The 18,810-nt window shown below is 48.8% G+C and overlaps 2 long non-coding RNA genes across 2 annotated transcripts in view; one reads left to right on the top strand and one right to left on the bottom strand.

Annotated features, from left to right (window-relative positions):
* Window positions 1-18,810, top strand: part of LOC308584226 — a 66,144-nt gene that overhangs the window by 30,692 nt on the left and 16,642 nt on the right. The window lies entirely within an intron of this gene.
* On the bottom strand, window positions 771-2,621 carry LOC308584189. Its single transcript, XR_014006601.1, has 3 exons — window positions 2,492-2,621; window positions 1,735-1,863; window positions 771-1,062 (listed from the first exon to the last, which is right to left on the bottom strand). It is a non-coding gene; the product is annotated as an uncharacterized lncRNA (long non-coding RNA).

Below are 18,810 nucleotides of genomic sequence, written 5' to 3'. Positions count from 1 at the left end.
CCGAGGTACCACTGTATTTGATTTTTAGAAGACATCTGAAGTCAGTCCTGTTTAGGGCATTTTTAATGTTTGATCTTTTATCGTGTTTTTAATATTCTGTTGGGGGCCACCCAGAACGGCTGGAGAAACCCAGCCAGATGGGTGGGGGAAAAGTAATAAAATAATAATAATAATAATAATAATAATAATAATAATAATAATAATAATAATTATTATTATTATTTTGGGGGGGACACAGGGGCATGAATACCCCTGAACATTTTGTAAATCTAAGTTTGGCCTCACTGAGGGGCAGTATTTCAATATGAGTAGGAAAATGAGAGTACTCTACCCCTAAACATTATTTTAGAAAAATACACTGAATAATAATAATAATAATAATAATAATAATAATAATAATAATAATAATAATAATAAAATAATACACTCTGATCCATTCCTGTTTGTGAAACATCCTTCTCTGTGCAGCTGCCCAAGGAAGCAGGTCAGTTGGAGGGGAGACACAGAGAAAGGGGCAGGGAGACCCCTGGGATAGGTGGGGGCCTACAATGTGAGAAATGTCCTTGTGCAAAGCCATGTTTGGAAAAGAACCACAAAGCCTGGATGGCACCACTGACTGGCAGAGAAAGAGAGAGAGAGAGAGAGAGAGAGAGAGAGAGAGAGAGAGAGAGAGAAAGGGTCTGAGAGCCTGACCAAAATAATGCCCTCAACCCAGCACACGTTTTCACACCATGAACCAACACAAAGTTTTCCAATGCTTGCATTTATTAAAAAGAAGCTAAAGCATTTTTGCAGGCAAACCAAATCCAAGCTCCAATCCCGAGCCCACTTATTAAGGAGTCAGGCCCCACTGGACACAGTGGGGCTTACTCCTGAGTAGACAGGCAGACAGGATGGTTCCCTCTTGACTCCTTCCCAGCATCGCCTTCAGCAGCATCAAGCAAAGTGGTTTCTTCCCCAGCAGAGATGGGGGTGCAGTCGAGGAAGCTGCACATCAGAGGAGAGCAGGGTGGTCTTCCTTTCACCAGAGGTCTTGCACCGGAGATCTGCAGAGTTAGTATCCTGCGAGAGAAAACACTATTAAAACGGGTGGTGGTGGTGGTTCTGAAAACCCAAACCAGTGACTCCAACTGTTGTCAGAGTTCCAATTGCACACAGAGGGTCTGTTTTGCAGAGGGTTGGACTAGATGACCCCTTCGGTCCCTCCCAACGCTACATTTCTATTCCATGATTGTAGGAGAGACCTCTGAGCATTTCTTGTATGCACTTGGGTGGATTTGAGCGGGGCTTGGCTGCCATACACACTTTTTTTCTAATGTGGTTCTTTTTCCTTCTTCCTTCTTTGAGCAGATCATTGTGTTGCTGTGCATTGAACTCTTTCCCTTCCAACTCTGCAATTCTGTGATTCAATAACCACCTTCACAGGGATGTTTCACACATGTTGCCTTTGCTATTTGAGGAGGGTCAGCAACTGAGCCCCCACCCTCTCATGCCATGAAGAGCTGTTCTTTCAGCCAAGGGAGGCTAAGGGGAGTTGTGGCTGAGGGGTCAGAGAGCTTTCATGGGGGCAGCAAGCGGAGAGGAAAGGGTTGTCAGCCCCCCAGTGTGCACACTAATATTGTTCCAACTCACAGCGGATGTAAAGATTAAGAGAGAAGTGGAGTGGGGGGGGGGCAGAGAGATGCGTCACATGCATTTGGAGTCATGAAACACAATTAATTTGATTTAACTCACCTCTGCGGCAACACCATTGGCGACCACACTGAAAAAGTGTGTTTCGGGGAGGCCAGCACCTACGATATTGCAGTATCCCTCTCTGCCTTTGACATCTTGGCCTGCAATTAGCTTGGGCTCTGGTGAAATCTGGAGGAAGAATAAGAAGACTTTGAAGGCTCTGTCTCCCAGGACTGTCCTTCCACACCTTCCACAACTTCTTCCACCATGGCCCCGCTGGCTTGGACACCCAGAGGGCACCAGGTTGGGGAATGCTGGTGCAGTAAGAATGCAGGGCTGGAGCAGAGAGCCAGTCCCTTCTGCTGCCTCCCTTCACCTCCAGGACAGAGTCTGAGCCAAGCTGGTAGGGAAGGCTGCGTCAGAGTCACTGGCTTCCCTGGGCGACCACTGGCAAACTGGGAGAGAGAAGCCCCCTTGCCCAGGAAACTGGCCCGTTCTTTTGTCCACCGCAAAGCTGAGTTTGCTGAAGGGCATTATTACAAATTTGAAAGCAAGAGCTTCCGTGGATCACATGAATGAGGTAATAAGAAGAGACTGGCTGGTGGCTCTGGCCAAAGGTGGCCTATCGAGTCCAGCATCCTCTTCTCCCAGGGTCCAACCTGAAGCCCCATTTGGGATATTCTCCAGGAAGACAGAGGGGCAAGATCCCACCTCTTTGGGAGTCACTGCAAGTGGTGCTCAAAGGCAAGTTTAAAACGAATAAAGTGGAGAGCTGTGGAGCTGCTCAGAGAAGAAGCATGTGAGAAGAAGGCCTTACCTGGAGCCAGCATCATCAAGAAGAGGACGGCAACAGAGAGGAGGCAAAAGATCTTCATGGCTGGAGGTTGGTGGGAATCCTGGAGGTACCAGAAGACAAGTGGAAGAGCAGTTGACAGGGGAAGGAAAGGTCCCTCTACTTATAGGTGACTGAAGGACTGATGAAATCTTGTGGGATGCCAACCGTCGTTTGCAAGATGGATGTTGCAAGCCCTTAAGGGCATGTGCCAAGGACCAGCCAAAGACCACAGAATCATAGGTTTACATAAGGGACACCAAGGATCATCAAATTCAACCCCTGCAATGCAGGCATCACAGTTATAGCACCCCTGACAGGTGCCCATCCAACCTCTGCTCAAAATCTCCCTCCAAAGGAGAATAAGGCACCTTCTGAAGGGCTCCATTCCACCGTTGAACAACTCAGAAAGTGCATCTGTTGGTTTGTGTCTTGCTTTCTCCCCACAGTGGCACAGCATCTTTTGATTTCCCCTGGCAAAGGAGTGCTCTTTTGATGGCGGTTTGCAGGCGGGACCAGAAACTGGACGCTGAGGGTGAACAACACCCTTCCCACTAGCCCAACCCTAGACCCCATCATTGCTGGGCAGGCATGGGGCACCAAGGGTTCACAGGGCCGTGCTGTGCTGCCTCCTCACCTGCCCACACCAAGGGGGGAGCCTGCCTGGCCATGGCTGCTCCTGGCAGGTGACCCCCCCAACACTGGCTGGGCGGCCATTTAGCATGGGGAAAGGGTCCTGGCAGCAAGGCCAGGTGGTGCTCCAATGGGCAGAGACGCCTAGCAGCAGGCATCTGGCTCATGCCCCCTCAAAATCATGTGCCCGGGGCTACAGACCACCTGGCCCTCCCCATGATGAGCAGGAAAAAACAAGCTTGCCCCTGCCTCAGTGTGACAGCCCTTCGGAGTTTCTTTCTGAATTAAAAGCAGGCATAAAGTGTGGGAGTGTTTGCGCATCTGATGGATGAAGAAGGGGAGCCCACCTCAGTTTTCCTGATGAAAAGAAAGAGAAGGCAGGAGAAACCAATTTTTAGGGCAGAAGGCTGTTCATGGCTACCAGCCAAGATGGCTACTATCTCCCTCCCCTGCTGCAGACAGGAGGCCTCTGAATATCAAGGTTGTTTTCTGCTGCTCCAGAGAAGCGGACACGGAGCAATGGATGCAAACTACAAGAAAGAAGATTCCACCTAAACATTAGGAAGAACTTCCTGACAGTAAGAGCTGTACGACAGTGGAATTTGCTGCCAAGGAGTGTGGTGGAGTCTCCTGCTTTGGAGGTCTTTAAGCAGAGGCTTGACAACCATATGTCAGGAGTGCTCTGATGGTGTTTCCTGCTTGGCAGGGGGTTGTACTCGATGGCCCTTGGGGTCTCTTCCAACTCTATGATTCTATGATTCTATGACTGTCCTATGCATTCAGCCAGCAATAAAGATAAGGAAGGAGATACAGGTCCTTGGGGGAGAAGGCTGCTCATGGCTACCAGCCAAGATGGCTACTTTCTCCCTCCCCTGCTGGAGACAGGAGGCCTCTGAACATCATTAGCCCAGAATCACAAGTGGGGAGAGTAGTGTTCACTCAGGTCCTCCTTGCAGGCTACCAATGGCCATGGATCACATGGGATTCCCAGCAACTGGCATTAAGAAGCATTGCGTCTACTCACTGTAGGATCTCCCTCATGGCCAGCAGCCCCTGGTCTGCATTTCAAGCCATCAGAGTCGGTGGTCCTCCCTGCCTCCTGGGCAAGGGAGTTCCATAGTTTCACTACAAGCTGCATGAAGAAGCCCTTGGTTTTATCTCTCCCGAATCTCCGGACACTCAGCTTCCGGTCATGTCTCCATTACACTCCTATATGGACCCACTTTACCTCCCATTGGGAAACCCCTGCATCTCTTCCACCTTTTCCCCACACAAAACCTGCCCCACTGATCCAGCTGCTTGTTAGCCTAGGCATTCTGGAGGGCAGTGTGTCAGCATCCGACAAATTACTCCATGCGTTCTCCATGATTCCACATCAGTTTGCTTAGAAACACAAAGTCATTAGCATTTTGGGGTGAATTTTTTCCTAATTGTCAGAGCTGCTTCCAGATCCCCTGAACCCCTGACACTAATACACAGGCATTTTTATGTAATCGTACCTAATATACCCTTTTTTTTGCAAGGCAGTCCCCCCCCCCCATTCTTTCATGCTATTTTCACCCATATGGATACATATTACACCACTGTATGTGTTTTGGTGGACATTACTTGATTGAACTGCCTTGCGGAATTCATGGAAGGAGAACACTTGGAAGGACAGCTCTGTTCCAAATCATGTATAGTTGCAGAAAGTACATGCAGCTGAGGTACAAAACATTTTTTTGGGAAATAGTCCAGCCCTGATGGAGGTGTTCTCATGCAGTCTATGCCCAAGAACCAGGTTTACATTTCCATTGGGCTTGCTCACCACCCTCTCCAACTCAACAGGTTGTCCCCAACTTCACCAACTGAGTTCTGCATCCTCTCCTCTCCCTGGGCACCACCCAAAGCTGATCTAGAGGCTTGTATCCCACATTGCCCAATACCTTTGAATAGATTTTGGGGTGCAATGGGTCTGTAGGGGGGAAGAGCAGGGATTCCCATGCACACGCGGACGTCTGTGGCATTGGATCCAACCCCATCAGTGCTGCAGCAAACTATTCTGTTGCCCTTCCATGCTCTTGAATATTCCCCAGATCCATTTTTTCAAGGGAAAGGCAGGCATAGCCTTCTCTTTTTATGGACACTCTTTGAACACTGTCCTGTTTGTTTGTTTGTTTGTTTGTTTGTTTGCTTGCTTGCTTGCTTGCTTGCTTGCTTGTTTGTTTGAGTGTGTGTTTGTGTGTTGTGCTGCTTTTATGGTATTTGTGTTGCTTGCTTGATGCTTCATTTTAATATTGCTGGGTTACACTGGTTTGAGCTTCTGTGCATTCTTGTGGATATATAGGGGGAAATAGTAGGTCAGGGCAATTCTTTTATATTTGAATTTGGAGATGGGGGAGAAGTATCAGTGCCAATCATGAGCTGTTGGTCTGGGCTGTGCCTGTAACACTTACAAGTCAGTTGCTGGTCTTTTGCAATCTCCACAGAGATGGGCCCCAGGAGATGTCTCCAGCATCCTTTCCCAAGAGCCTGAAGTTCAAACCCAGCAGTCAAAGTGGGGAACCTGTGGTCACAGGGCTAAGTCCCATTTCCCCACCTGGTCTTGCTTCAAGTTAACTGACAAGCCTTGCTCCATCAGATGCCCACAGGCAGCAAAGTTGGGTAAAATAACTGCCAGATGCAGCCCAGGGAAATTTGGAATTAGCCCAGATCAGAAGGCGATATTGGGGTGTGTGGAATGGTGGGAATGGGAAGCAGCAATGCCAAAGAGATCCCTCTCCATGCAAACAGATTCAGGGATGGAGCTGGAGAAAATGGACAAGTAACACATGTGAGGATTCCTTGAAAATCTTGCTACACTGCACCCAAATTGCTGAGCATGGAGAAAACCCAGGGGTTTCAGTGTTTGCCCGGAGTTTGGTTTCCTTGAAGGTGAGGGGAGATATAGATATTTTTGAACATATAGAGAGAGCATGAGCATAAAATGGATGGGGTCACAGCATTAACACCCCCCAAATCATCCTTCTCAGTTCCTCACAGCTTTGGATGGCCTCCTCAGGAAACATGAATCAGTGTCTCCAGCTTCCAGGCTGCTTCCTGGATGCTATCAATAGGAGATGTTATCTAGATGCTATCAATAGGAGTATAGCATCTAGATCAAGGGAAGTAATAGTGCCACTGTATTCTGCTCTGGTCAGACCTCACCTGGAGTACTGTGTCCAGTCCTGGGCACCACAGTTCAAGAAGGACACTGACAAACTGGAATGTGTCCAGAGGAGGACAACCAAAATGGTCAAAGGCCTGGAAACGATGCCTTATGAGGAACGGCTAAGGGAGCTGGGCATGTTTAGCCTGGAGAAGAGGAGGTTAAGGGGTGATATGATAGCCATGTTCAAATATATAAAAGGATGTCACATAGAGGAGGGAGAAAGGTTGTTTTCTGCTGCTCCAGAGAAGCGGACACGGAGCAATGGATCCAAACTACAAGAAAGAAGATTCCACCTAAACATTAGGAAGAACTTCCTGACAGTAAGAGCTGTTCGACAGTGGAATTTGCTGCCAAGGAGTGTGGTGGAGTCTCCTACTTTGGAGGTCTTTAAGCAGAGGCTTGACAACCATATGTCAGGAGTGCTCTGATGGTGTTTCCTGCTTGGCAGGGGGTTGGACTCGATGGCCCTTGTGGTCTCTTCCAACTCTAGGATTCTATGGTTCTATGATTCCAACTCAGCTCTCAAACTCCACATGGGCTCAGGACCAAAATATCTTAAGGGACGCCTCTCTCTCCCCATATGAACTTACCTGGACCCTGAGATCATCATCAGAAGCCCTTCTTCACGTGCCTCCTTCGCAAGAGGTCAAGAGGGCTGCACTATGAGATGAGGTCTTTTCTGTGGTGGCTCCCTGTTTGTGGATTGCTCTTCCCCGGGAAGCTCACTCTGCTCCTTTAGGTGCCTGGCAAATACATTCCTCTTCTTCCAGCCTTGGACTAATGGAAAAATGGTGTTTTACACTATGTGTGGGTGTTATTGTTTGTTTTCTTAATATGGTATGTATTTTGATGTTTTTGTATTTTAAACTGCGCTGTGATTTATTCTTTTGAGATGCTGATGAGGACACTCCAGTGGCCAGCCAAGGTCCTAATCCTACAAAGAAAGTTCGCTGACCAGCTCAGCAAACTCCTCTTTGAGATTCTAACCCTCCCTGGAATCAGGACCCCAAGAATTGGAAGAGATGAAGGGCACTCCCTGATCCACAGCAAGATGAGCAACCTTTTTGCCTAAGCCTCCAGGTGTCAACACCTCACAGGTTGCGGATGTGGAGCAGGATGCCAACTCACTTGCATGCAAGAGGAGAGGAGAGGGGAGCTGGCATCAGGGTTGGATTGGGGGCAGAGGTCCAGGACTTCACTTAGCAAAAAGAGGAGGAGGAACCCCAGATCCAGCAGGGCTGGCTGAACCACATTTTGAGGGGCTCACTTGCCCTTTAACCTCTGCTTGCTTCTTATCCGAAGCAACAATTGCTTCTGTGTGCAGACTTTAAAATATTTTCCAGCTGTGGACATTTCCTGGCTCTGGGTTCTGGAGCTAATGGAGGGATTTATTGCTAGTTGCTATAGTGCAATTCCCACTTCCCTTTGGTCAGCAACCTAAACTCCACTGTGAGTAACCCAGAAAAAGCATTGGCTTGCGGGGGATATTGGAATTGAGCCCTTGGTGGTATGATGGGATGGAAGCAGGGAGGGAGGGGAAGGAGAGCATCACCTGAACCAAACCTGGTGGCTTAGGTGAGTGTCACTCAGATGATGGGGAGGAGGAGTTCACCTGAGGGGTCTCACCTGTCTCGGATGAAAATGAGGCTTTGGACATCCATCAGACCCCCTTCATTAAGAAGACAAGGATGAGGAGCCTGGAGTTCTGCAGATAATGTTGAGGACTAAAAATGGTGACTCTGAGTTTGTGTGTTTGTATGTGTGACACACCGGATAGTAGAGTCTGACCCCCCAAATCCCCCCTCCCCACACACGTTTTCACCACAGATTTTTCCAATGTTTGCATTTATAACTCACCTTAATGACAACATATTAGGCCATTTGAATCCCAAAAAACGAGGCCTCCCACACCATTTTTGGCATCTCCCCCCAAGATGTTGATGTCTCCAATTATCACATTGGGCTCTGGTGAAATCTGCTTTCTTCTTTCTCCACCTCCTCCCCGCTTTCTCTGCCCTGGTCAAGTCCTCCTTAGGAAAGATCCCATCCCTTTCCGTGCAACTGATCAAGGAAGCGTGGCAGTTGGAGAGGAGATATGGGGAAAGAGGCACAAGGAGAAGAGGGGGGTGGGGTGGGCGAGAGGGGTGGGGGGACTGGGCAAGAGGGGTGGGCCCACAATGTGAGAAATGCTCTTGTGCAAAGCTATGTTTGCAAAAACAGCCACAAAACCGGGATGGCACCACTGTCTGTCCTCGAAGAATGCATTTTCCGAAGTGCATTCAGCCTACGATAAAGATAAGGCAGGAGATACAGGTCCTTGGGGGAGAAGGCTGCCCATGGCTACCAGCCAAGATGGCTACTTTCTCCCTCCCCTGCTGGAGACAGGAGGCCTCCGAACATCATTGGCCCAGAATCGCAAGTGGGGAGAGTGGTGTTCACTCAGGTCCTCCTTGCAGGCTACCAATGGCCATGGATCACATGGGATTCCCAGGAACTGGCATTAAGAAGCATTGTGGCCTCTCACTGCAGAGGCAGAGGATCTCCCTCATGGCCAGCAGCCCCTGGTCTGGATTTCAAGCCATCAGAGTTGGTGGTCATCCCTGCCTCCTGGGCGAGGGAGTTCCATAGTTTCACTACAAGCTGCATGAAGAAGCCCTTGGTTTTATCTCTCCCGCATCTCCTGACACTCAGCTTCCCGTCATGTCTCCATTGCACTCCTATATGAATCCACCTTACCTCCCATTGGGAAACCCCTGCATCTCTTCCACCTTTTCCCCCCACACAACCTGCCCCACTGATCCAAATCTCTCCCGAATCACCTGACGTTGGTGCCTTCCCTACGTTCGTCACAATTTCACATCAGTTTGCTTAGAACACAAAAAAGCTCCTGAAAACTCATCAGCCTTTGAGTGTGAATTCCCCCCCCCCCCAATACACAGGTATTTTTATGTAATTTTGCCTAATATTCACCTTTTTGCAAGGCTCCCCGCCCCATTCTTACATGCTATTTTCACCCATATGCATACATATTAGGGACGCAGAACCTAGGACCACAGAGCCTAGGACTTGCCGATCAGAAGATCGGCGGTTCGAATCCCCGCGACGTGGTGAGCTCCCGTTGCTCGGTACCTGCTCCTGCCAACCTAGCAGTTCGAAAGCACGTCAAAGTGCAAGTAGATAAATAGGTACCGCTCTGGCAGGAAGGTAAACACCATTTCCGTGCGCTGCTCTGGTTTGCCAGAAGCGGCTTAGTCATGCTGGCCACATGACCCGGAAAAAATGTACGCTGGCTCCCTCGCCTAGTAAAGCGAGATGAGTGCCTTAACCACAGAGTCGGCCACGACTGCACCTAATGATCAGGGGTGCCTTTACCTTTACCTTTTATATGTTTTGGTGCACATTACTTGATTGAACTGCCTTGCAGAATTCATGGAAGGAGAACACTTGGAAGGACAGCTCTGTTCCAAATCAGGCATAGTTGTGGGAAGTACATGCAGCTGAGGTACAAAACATGTTTTGGGGAAATAGTCCAGCCCCGATGGAGGTGTTCTCATGCAGTCCATGCCCAAGAGCCAGGTAATCTCCCAACACCACACCTGCTTGGGGGCCCAGCTGGAAGCTCCTTTGGCCTCACCCAGCTGCAGGGCTCTTCTCAGGCTCAGTCCTGCAAATCCATATGGAAACATTTCCGCTTGGGCTTGCTCACCACCCTCTCCAACTCAACAGGTTGTCCCCAACTTCACAGTCCTGCATCCTCTTCTCTCCCTAGGCACCACCCAAAGCTAATCTGGAGGCTATTATCCCACATTGCCCAATACTGTGGAAAGGATTTTGAGGATGCAATGGGTGGGATCTGCAGGGGAGAAGAGCTGGGATTCCCATCCACAAGTGGAAGTCTGTGGCCTTGAATACAATCCCATCGGTCCAGCACCAAACTGTTCTGTTGCTATTCCATGCTCTTCAGATCCATCTTTCTAAGGGAAAGGCAGCCTTAACCTTCTCTTTTCCTGGACAGTCTCTGAGCACTGCCCTGTTCTCTCTCTCTCTCTCTCTCTCTCTCTCTCTCTCTCTCTCTCTCTGTGTGTGTGTGTGTGTGTGTGTGTTGTGCTGCTTTTATGGTATTTGTGTTGCTTTCTAGGTGCTTTGTTTCAACAGTTCTGGCTGACACTGGTTTAAAATTCTGTGCAGTGTTGTGAATATATGGGGGAAACTACAAAAAGTGGGCACCCAAAGTGAGGACAAGGCTTTTCCATTTAATTTTGCAGAAAGGGGAGAAGTATCAGTGCCAGTTGTAAGGTGCTGGTCTGGGCAGTGCCTGTAACATTTAGCAGGCAGTTGCAGGTCTTTTGCAATCTCCACAGAGATGGGCCCCAGGAGATGTCTTCAGCATCCTTTCCCAAGAGCCCGAAGTCCAAACCCAGCAGGCAAGGTGGGGAACCTGTGGTCACAGGGCTAAGTCCCATTTCCCCACCTGGTCTTGCTTTAAGTTAACGAACAAGCGTTGCTCCACAGGCAGCAAAGTTTGCTAAAGCGACTGCCAGATTCAGCCCAGGGAAATTTGGAATTAGCCCAGATCAGAAGGTGATATTGGGGTGTGTGGAATGGTGGGAATGGGGAGCAGCAAAGCCAAAGAGATCCCTTTCCGTGCAAACCGATCCAGAGATGGAGCTGGAGAAAGGGGGCAAAAAACACATCTCAGGTTCCTTGAAACTATTTTACACAGCACCCAACTCTCTGAGCAGTGAGAATATCTCTGAGTTGGAGGAAAATCCAGGGGTTTCCATGCTTGCCCAGAGTTCGGTTTCCTTGGAATGAAGATCAGCGGAGGCTGTGCTGTCTTTAGGATACCTGGAGGTATTTACACATACAGACAGCCTGAGCATAAAATGCAGGGCTTCAAAGAATTAACACCCCCACTCAAAAAAATCCTCCTTCTCAGTCACAGCTTTGGATTCAGCACACAGCAACCCATCTCTGTGCCTCTAGCTTCCAACCTGCTTCCAGCAAAACTCTCAAACTAGCTCAGGACCTCTTTACCTCCAATGCCACCTCTCCCTATATGTACCGACTTGGATCCTGAGATCATCATCTGTGGCCCTTTTTGATGCACTTTCTTGAACAGATGTCCTGAGATGGGGGTGGAGGGAAGGCCCACCCATTAGTCAGAAGGACCCCTTCACTCAGTTGTGGCTCCTGCAACCTGACTCGTTCTTTTGAGATGCTCACAAGGACACTCTTGTGGCCGGCCAGAGCCATTGTCTTACACATAAACTTGTCTGTGGGTCAGGTGTCACCCACTTCCTTTTGGACAATGCCCTAAACAGATATATATACTCCACTGTGGGCCATCCAGTAAAAGGATTGGCTTGTAGAGGATATTGGAATTGAGCCCATGGTGTTATGATGGGATGGAAATGGGGGGGGGGGGGAGAGCATCACCTGAACCAAACCTGGTGACTTATGTGAATGTCACTTAGATGATGGGGAGGAAGAGCTCACCTGAGGAGTCTCAACTCTCTTGGGGGATAATTGCAGATAAAGTCATTCAGATTCGGAAGCAGGTAGACACCACCGTGGGAGCAGGGCCAGGGCGGGAGAGTGCTAGAGCCCTGTCTGGTCGAGTTGCATGGAATCAATTCCAATCTGTTACCTCCGAGGATGTGGACAGGCTGCTTGGGCACGTGAAACCAACCACCTGTCACCTTGAATCTTGCCCATCCTGGCTAATAAAAGCAAGCCTGGAAGGGCTGGGCGATGGGCTCTGCAGGGTGGTGAATGCTTCCCTCTGTGAGAGAGCCTTCCCAGACCTGATGAAAGAGGCAGTCATTAAACCGCTTCTTAAAAAAACATCTTTAGACCCGGCCTATATGGCCAACTATCGCCCAGTCTCAAATCTTCCATTCTTAGGCAAGTCTACGGGATATCTAACAATCTGGGATAGCAGCGGGAAGCAGCGGGAAACAGCGCTGGAATAAGGGAATTTCCCACAAAAAAGGGAAGGTTGACAGCTATGGCAGCAGGTCACAGTCAAACCAAATCTAAAGAGCTGAACTAAGGTCTGAGCCAACCCCCTCCCCCGTGAAATCCCAACTCTGATAGCATTAGGCTCTTTGTTCTTCCAGGGGAATCCCTGGCCTCTTTCTATACCCCCCCCCCCATATTCACAGTGTTTCCTCTACAGCAGACCATCTCTGACGAAAGGAAGACCACCTGATTTCTTCTCTGGAGATGCAGCAGCCTTGACTGCACCTCTGCAGAAACCTCTTTGCTGACTGCTGCTGCTGAAGGCGATTCTGAGAAGGATCCATCCCTGCCCATTTACTCCAGAGCAAGTCCTGCTGTGCTCAGTGAGGCTGACATCTTTGTAACTGAGTTTAGGGTGGTATTTGTCTGCTCATTTGCTTTAGCTTTTCCTTTCAATAAATGTGAACATTGGAAACCTCATGGATGCTTCAGCTGAGATTCCTGCATTGCAGGGGAGCCAACTAGATGACCCTCACAGTCCCTTCCAACTGTACAAATCCATAATTCTACAAGACAGGGATGGGGATCCTGGGGGTTCTCCAGACAACGTGGAAGATACCTCTGGCTACTCATCACAATGCCTTTGTTCTCCCTCCATTGTCATGGCAGGAGACTGTGGGAAGGAGAAACACTCCTAGGCTGTGGTCCTGTTTGTGGGCATCTGTTTGGCCACTATCAGAACAACCAAGGAGGTTGGCAGGAGCTCAGACCTTCCCCTGCCCTGTTTCAGGATATTGTACACATGGAGGAATCTCATGTCTCCGTGGAATCCTAATCATATGTTCTGTCTCGGCTTCTCTGTCTTTTTGTATTTATATGTTTCACACATCATATATTAGAGTCCAACAGAAAACAAGACCCAGCACACCTTTTCACAACATGGACCTACACAAAGGTTTCCAGGGGTTGAAGCTGGTACAAAAATTGTATTATACACCGGTAAGGTTATATCACATTACAAAATCTGGAAGTAAGAATTGTTGGAGGAAATGCAGAGTGATGGGAATGTACAGTCATATGTGGTGGGATTGTCCGTTAGTTAATGAATTTTGAAAACAGATTTGTTGCATAGCGAGTTCCCGCCTCCCCCAGTGGAAATAAAGACACATGACACAGATATTTAAGGTTAATGGGCTAAATATGGCCACAACTTTATTGGTTACAGGTGATGAGCGGTATTGAACCTTGTGATCATCCCTGGACAGGTGAGGCCCCTCAGGTGAGTTCTTCCACCCCATCATCTGGGTGACACTCACAAAACTCTCAAGATTTGATGCATCTTATGCTCTCCTCCCCCTCCTTCCTTGCTTCCATTCCATCATACCTCTGTTCTTCAAGGACCCCCTCACCCCATGTGAACCTACCAAGACCCTGAAATCATCATCTGAGGCCATTCTGTTTCCCCCCCCCCCCCAAAGATGTCCAGAGGGTGGCAACACAAGAACGGGCATTTTCTGTGATTGGATGATGTCCCCAGGGTGCTTTGAAGGAGATATGGATTTGTTTTTTGTTTTATTATGATGCATTTTGTGTTTATTATCTTGTATTATTATGTTGTGAACTGCCCCGTAATCTACAAATGAAGGATGGTATACAAATCAGAATCAGAATAACCAGAATCATACCACCATGGACTGAAATACAATATTTAATGTAAGCCAATACCTTTACTGGACTGACCACAGGTCACCAAAAAATAAGCAAGCTTTTGAATTCCGCAGAATGCTTCTTTGGGCTGGATAATAAGTAAATGAGGCAGTGGCTTGGGGGGGTGTGTGTGAAAATCTGGTCTAGGTTTAAAAGGAAGAAGAATGGTCAGATTACTTGATACAGATGTTGCTTGGATTACAACTCTGGACCCCACCCCTGACCATTGGCCACTGGTGGGAGTTGCATCTGGAAGGTCAAAGCTTCCCCAGACATGACTTGATAATGGAGTTTACAGGTTTCATGCTGTGAGGAGCACAACAGCCTATTCCCCATATTTGAAAGGATCAGCTACAGCCGTTCCCTAGATCCAGCTCTGGCCATAAATGAAACGCTGTCAGGTTCCTGGTGGTCAAAGGTATGAAAGAGAAACACTGTCATATTTATGAATGGCAAACATGGAGGTTTATTGCACACAGTGGAGTAGAAATGTCGGTTTTGGTCCCTGCCCCAAAGGAAGGGGGTGGCGTCCTGGGACACAGGCCCACGTCTGACATCGGAAGCTGTCTTCCATCCGTTGGTCCATCAAGCTCAGTGATCTCTACAGGGTTCCCAGCAGGGGTCTCTCCCAGCCCTGCCTGTTTTAAAAGGAGGAATGAAGAGGGTACAACTCACTCAGATGCTCCTTGTAGGTTGGGGCAGCTCTTGGTTAGGACAATAAACAGAGGAAAGGTAGATGAGATTGCAAAGCCCCAACCAGGCCTCCCAAAGTGCATAGCCCAGAACCGCAGAACTGGAGCATTGGAAGGGACCCCAAAGGGTCATCTACTCCAACCCCAGGCAAGGTTCGAATCACAACTAAAGAATCCTTGATGAATGGCCATCCAACCTCTGCTTAAAAGCTCCCAAGGAGGGAAAGTCCACCACCTTCTGGGGTAGATCATTCCTCTGTTGAACGATTCTTACCCTCAGAAAGTCCTTCTTGAGTCTGAATCTTGCTTTGTGTCTTCCCCTCCAAAACAGGAGAAAAAAAGTCTCCTCCTCTCCTTTTCCAGGCTAAACATACCCAGCTCCCTCAACTGTTCTGGAACCCATTTTCTTCAGCCCTGGGCACCATGAACATTTCCATATAACTCACCTCAACGGCAACACAGTTTGTCTCTCGAACACCATCCAATTCTACTTTCCTTGATGCCGCAGCTGAAATACTTGCATCTCCCTCCCCTACGGACACATTGCGGTTCGAGATTTTGGGCTTCGGTGAAATCTGGAAGGGGAAAAAGCCCTTTGACGCTTGCTCTGCCCCCTCCCCCTAAGACCTGGCCTTTTGCACTTTCCACACCTTCCCTGAAGGCCCCACTGCCTGGGATATCTGGGGGGCACCAGGTTGGGGACAGCTGGTGCAGGAGGAATGCAGGGAAAGGGTCTGGGCTGGAGAGTGAGATCATTCCCCTACCATCTGAAGCTTTAGCAGATGGTCTAAGCCAGGCATGTCAAACTCCCAAGCGACTGTGATCCACTCCAAGTATAAAAAAAATATGCGGTGATCTACCCATTGTCCTTGCCAAGAGTTGTTGGGCTTATTTATGGGGGCAGTGACCAAAGTTGTTGAGCTTTTTATAAAAAAAGGTTTTGGAGGGGAGGCGATTTCTTTAGTCTGTCGAACAACCAGCAGCACCCCTGCGATGGACAGGTAGATCTTGATCGACCTGTTGTACATGCCTGGTTTAAGCCAAGGCTGAAGGGAAGGCTGCGTCAGAGCCACTGGCTTCCCTGGGAGCCACTGGAGAGAGAAGCCCCCTTGCCCAGGAAACTGGCTCACTCTCTGCCCCACTGCAAAGATGAAAGATTTTAAAGCAGCCGCTTCTTTGGATTAGATTTCATGTTATAGGATTAGCATGGCAAGAAGATCCTAAGGAGAGACTGGCTGCTGGATCAGCCAAAGGGGCCCCATCTAGTCCTTCTTCTTGCAGGGGCCAATCAGATGCCCCATTGGGGAAGCTCTCCAGGAGGGCAGAGGGGCAAGAGAACCCAACACTCATCCATTATGGATTCCCTGCAAGTAAACATTCGGAGGCAGGTTTAAAATGAGGAAAGCTGAGAGATGTGAAGTTCAGAGAAGAAACATCTGAGAAGAAGGCCATACCTGGAGCCACCAGCAGCAGGAGGTGGAAGATGAAAGAGAGGAGGCAGATGATCTTCATGGCTGGAGGTTGGTGGGAATCCTGGAGATACCAGAAGCCAAGTGGAGGTGCGATTGACTGGGGACGGAGAGGTCCCTCTACTTATAGGTGCCTGGAGGACTGTTGAAATCTTGTGGGATGCCAACCGTTGTTTGCAGGATGGATGCTGCAATCTCTGAGGGTCATGTGCCAAGGACCAGCCAAAGACCAAGGCTGTGTTGCTATGATGATGTTGATGTGTTCCTGCCCCCTGCAGTTTTAAAACTGAAATATACTCGGAGTCGAGTGTGGATTTCATGCTCTTTATTCAGCTCAGAGTAGTGAGGAATGGAAGTTCCCCTGAAATGTCTGCTTTATATACATTATTTACACCAGTGTTTTTCAACCACTGTTCCGCGGCACACTAGTGTGCCGCGAGATGTTGCCTGGTGTGCCGTGGGAAAAATTGAAAAATTCGAAAGATTTTTTAAAAAATAATGTCACATTTTCGCCCACTAGGCGGGCGCCGGACTGTGTCCACCCTATTTTCCATCTGTCCTGGGTGGGGATCAGATCGGATGGGATCAGATGAGAGCGGACAGGCGGTCCGCTCTCATCCGATTCCCCATAGAGAGCAGCGGGGCTCTGACATCTCCCTCTCCGCACACAGTGGTGGTGTGCCTCGTGATTTTTTTTTCATGAAACAAGTGTGCCTTTGCCCAAAAAAGGTTGAAAAACACTGATTTACACAATGGGCCCCACGTGATTGGCTAATTATGGGATTCTCCTGTAGGCCAATCAGATTGTAGATTCACTTCCACCCAGAGTTGGATTGGGTGGCTCCTGCGAAACAATCATACTGCTGCATTCTGGATCCTATTGTTCTAGGACCAATCAGACTGCTGCAGTTTGGATCCTATTCAACTCAGTACATAACAAAAATGATGACATTTGCTCTCTCGGCGGCCCTCCTCTCTCTTTTTGACAGAGAAGAGGCAGAAGATCTTCATGGTTGCAGGTTGGTGGGAATCCTGGAGGTACCAGAAGCCAAGTGGTAGAGCAATTGCCAGGGGAAGGAGAGGTCCATCTACTTATAGGTGCCTGGAAGGCTGTTGAAATCTTGTGGGATGCCAACCGTTGTTTGCAGGATGGATGTGGCAAGCTCTGAGCTTCATGTGCCAAGGACCAGCCAAAGACCAAGGCTGTGTTGCTATGATGACCTTGATGTGTCCCTGCCCCCTGCAGTTTTGAAATGATGATATTTGCTCTCTCGGCTGCCCTCCTCTCTCTTTTTCTAGTCACTGGTGGTGCCAACTCTGATATGTTAATTCATATGGGCTCCACCCCAGCTCCCTCCTCAACTGGTCTCCCTTCACCCATCTCAGACCAACCCCCTCCCTCCCCACCTCACCCACTCCTTCCACTCACAGCTTTCCCCTGAGCCCTTCCCCCTCCTCTCACGGTTCACCCCAACCTTCACCCCTCTTTCCAGGGAGGTGGGTGCTTCACCCAGTGGCTTTCTCAAACGCTCTGTGAGGTTCCTCTCCCCTCTTCCCCCTGCCAATGAAAGTGGATCAAGGAAAGTTTTCCTCCCTCTCTCAGAGCACCAGAACTCGGGGACAACCAATGAAGCTGAATGGCGGAAGCTTCAGGACAGAGACAGGGACGTCCTTCTTCCCGCGGTTCATCTCTGGAACTCCCAACCAACTTAGATGGCTTTAAAAGAGGATGAGAGAGAGGGTGATGGATGGCTGATAGTCAGAGGCAGCAGTGCTTCTGAATCCCAGTTGCTGCCAAAGACAGGAGGGCTCTTCTTCTCGGATCCTGCTCTCGACTTTCCTATAATGTGCATCTGGCTGCTCACTTTGGAAACAGGATCCTGGGTGAGATGGGATCTCGACAAAAAAAAAACACCTGGAGCAGAATCCCTAAGATGAGACCAAACTTTGACCAGAGTGGAAATGGAGGTGGTCTTCAAACGGAGTGTGTGTTGTGTTGTGTTGTGTTGTGTTGTGTTGTGTTGTGTTGTGTGTATACTATCCCACTGTCATGGACTGACCACTTCCTGTTGAAGTTTGTGCTTGTAGGGGCAACCCTTCTCTGCAGAGGTGGGAGACCAGTCTGGATAGTTAGGCTTGGTGAAGACTTGACGTTTTCATCCCCCCAAAAGTTTTTGATTTGAGTTTCCAAGGAAATGAGGCTGCATTTTAATGTTTTAATGTTGTATTTTAATCTTGTTTTTTAAGCTGTATTTCAATCAATTGTTTTTATATTTGGGGTTAGCCGCCCTAAGCCCGGTCTTGGCTGGGGAGGGCGGGGTATAAATAAATTTTATTAGTAGTAGTAGTATTACACTTGGTTAGCCTGGAAAAAAGGAGACTGAGAGGAGATATAAGAGCCATCTTCAAATATCTGAAGGGCGGTCACAGGGAGGAGGGATCAAGCTTGCTTTCTCCTGCTCTGGAGGGCAGGACTCGAACCCATGGCTTCACGTTACACGGAAGGAGCTTGTGACTAAACAGCAGGAAAATCTTTCTGACAGTAAGAGCTGTTGGATTGTGGAACTGTCCCCCTTGGGCAGTTGTGGAATGTCCTTCCTTGGAGGTTTTTAAGCAGAGGTTGGATGGCCACCTGTCATGGATGTTTTA

This window comes from Podarcis bocagei (assembly GCF_964188305.1).
Source record: "Podarcis bocagei genome assembly, chromosome: 3".
Lineage (NCBI taxonomy): Eukaryota > Metazoa > Chordata > Lepidosauria > Squamata > Lacertidae > Podarcis > Podarcis bocagei.
Note: the sequence above shows the minus strand (reverse complement) of the source record. Positions and strands in the feature narration are given on the sequence as shown.